This window comes from Schistocerca gregaria, chromosome 10 (genome assembly GCF_023897955.1).
Source record: "Schistocerca gregaria isolate iqSchGreg1 chromosome 10, iqSchGreg1.2, whole genome shotgun sequence".
Classification (NCBI taxonomy): Eukaryota; Metazoa; Arthropoda; class Insecta; order Orthoptera; family Acrididae; genus Schistocerca; species Schistocerca gregaria.
The window spans coordinates 24,479,818-24,482,732 of NC_064929.1; the positions used below are offsets into that span (position 1 = coordinate 24,479,818).

Here is a 2,915-nt window from a genome sequence, read left to right on the forward strand (position 1 = left end):
CACAGTAGTAAAGAGCGAGGCACTGAGTTGGCATAAATAATGTAGTGCACAATGGTTCTCGAGATGTGTTTGTTACCTCAGGTGCTGTATAATTGTCTACAATGAGTGAAAACGGAGCAATTTGTGACGGCTCTTTCAATTTAAGACGTTAAAAACAGACGGAATTTGCATTTGTAATACCAGAGCATCGAAACTACTTGGAACTTTTGTGTATATGAACGGGTCCGCGCCTTTGTACTCTGCTCCCTTCACCGCTACAAACCAACCAACCATCGTGTCCGTGCGCATCTGAGTCGCAAACAATGGGGAATAGCGCAGTTTGCTCGTGCATGGGGCGTAGCTCAGTTGGTAGAGCGTTCGCTTGGCATGTGAAAGGTCCAGGGTTCAAGCCGCGGCGCCTCAATTTTTTGTGGTCAGTGCATGGTAAGTGTTGGTCGCGGCGAACCTAAAGGCTCGCAAGATGTTGCAAAGCCAGCGTCACAGACTGATATGATGTATACTGACGTAAGGAGAGCAAGATGTAAGTGTGGGGACCGGCTGTTATCGAGGTGTCATCGAGTGCAGATCTGTCTTAGGTATCGCGGCTTAACCTCATTGAAGTCTAGAGGGTGGACAACACGTTGGTCTTACTCAGAGCGGTGTCCGAATTCTATTTTCGACGTTATACGTGCCACTTTCATTTTGGCAACTACGATTCGATACAGAATGCACGAAACCTGAAAGACACCCTAACGGATACATAGAGAGTAGTGTTTGTCTGCTGAATAATGGGAGTGCAAGGGTCTGTGTCGTCTATATGGCTGTATGTAGCACCATTAGTCTTCGGGGGGGCGGGCGTAGCTCAGATGGTAGAGCGCTCGCTTAGTATGCGAGAGGTACTGGCATCAATACCCAGTGCCTCCAGAATTTTTAACACACCTACATGCGCACCTTGATATACAAATGGAATAATTCACGACCAGCAGATGTGTCTAGGAAGATACAAGCGAATGATTAGCATCCACAATTGACAAGCGTGCTGTTATTTGTGCGCAGGAAGCACCCTCCTCCCACGCCTACACTTAATTTAGAAACAGTACAAGTGTTCCCGTAAGATTCTCAAGCCTATGTCGGAAAGATCTGCCTTTCGCCGAGTTCACGTAAATCCCACTGCACATTCCTATTCTTTGCGTGCAGTCAGCTGCTACTGGTGTTGCTAGTTGTGACTGCTGATAACAGATGCCGTAGCAATCAATTCATGGAGTGAGTTGTATGTTTTGCGATAGTCTGTCTCTGACAAGCAAGCACAGGTGACATAGGTGCGAACACAGGAAGCTTGCAGACCCTCGCTGCCTGCAGACACCGAGCAGCCACACTAGGAGGGCGGCCTAAGCCGTAGGCGAAATGTACTCATTCGCTTTGGCGCGACGTCGAACTATAAATAATGCTGTCACTAGCGTGAGCGTCGTGGAAAGTCGGAAAAGTCGGCTGCGAGGGTGAGTGCCAAGTTTGGGGAGCGTTTCGTAGTATGCGCAGTGCAATGGAGACGCGGAAACTTGTTGTGGCCCAGTGTTTTGCAGTTGGACGACAAGATTGGTACACAGTAGTAAAGAGCGAGGCACTGAGTTGGCATAAATAATGTAGTGCACAATGGTTCTCGAGATGTGTTTGTTACCTCAGGTGCTGTATAATTGTCTACAATGAGTGAAAACGGAGCAATTTGTGACGGCTCTTTCAATTTAAGACGTTAAAAACAGACGGAATTTGCATTTGTAATACCAGAGCATCGAAACTACTTGGAACTTTTGTGTATATGAACGGGTCCGCGCCTTTGTACTCTGCTCCCTTCACCGCTACAAACCAACCAACCATCGTGTCCGTGCGCATCTGAGTCGCAAACAATGGGGAATAGCGCAGTTTGCTCGTGCATGGGGCGTAGCTCAGTTGGTAGAGCGTTCGCTTGGCATGTGAAAGGTCCAGGGTTCAAGCCGCGGCGCCTCCATTTTTTGTGGTCAGTGCATGGTAAGTGTTGGTCGCGGCGAACCTAAAGGCTCGCAAGATGTTGCAAAGCCAGCGTCACAGACTGATATGATGTATACTGACGTAAGGAGAGCAAGATGTAAGTGTGGGGACCGGCTGTTATCGAGGTGTCATCGAGTGCAGATCTGTCTTAGGTATCGCGGCTTAACCTCATTGAAGTCTAGAGGGTGGACAACACGTTGGTCTTACTCAGAGCGGTGTCCGAATTCTATTTTCGACGTTATACGTGCCACTTTCATTTTGGCAACTACGATTCGATACAGAATGCACGAAACCTGAAAGACACCCTAACGGATACATAGAGAGTAGTGTTTGTCTGCTGAATAATGGGAGTGCAAGGGTCTGTGTCGTCTATATGGCTGTATGTAGCACCATTAGTCTTCGGGGGGGCGGGCGTAGCTCAGATGGTAGAGCGCTCGCTTAGTATGCGAGAGGTACTGGGATCAATACCCAGTGCCTCCAGAACTTTTAACACACCTACATGCGCACCTTGATATGCAAATGGAATAATTCACGACCAGCAGATGTGTCTAGGAAGATACAAGCGAATGATTAGCATCCACAATTGACAAGCGTGCTGTTATTTGTGCGCAGGAAGCACCCTCCTCCCACGCCTACACTTAATTTAGAAACAGTACAAGTGTTCCCGTAAGATTCTCAAGCCTATGTCGGAAAGATCTGCCTTTCGCCGAGTTCACGTAAATCCCACTGCACATTCCTATTCTTTGCGTGCAGTCAGCTGCTACTGGTGTTGCTAGTTGTGACTGCTGATAACAGATGCCGTAGCAATCAATTCATGGAGTGAGTTGTATATTTTGCGATAGTCTGTCTCTGACAAGCAAGCACAGGTGACATAGGTGCGAACACAGGAAGCTTGCAGACCCTCGCTGCCTGCA

The 2,915-nt window shown here is 48.1% G+C and overlaps 1 non-coding gene across 1 annotated transcript; it reads left to right on the forward strand.

The window, feature by feature from the left end:
* Window positions 1-330: 330 nt before the first annotated feature.
* Window positions 331-403, forward strand: Trnaa-ggc (transfer RNA alanine (anticodon GGC)). The gene has a single exon. It is a non-coding gene; the product is annotated as a tRNA-Ala (tRNA).
* Window positions 404-2,915: the final 2,512 nt, after the last annotated feature.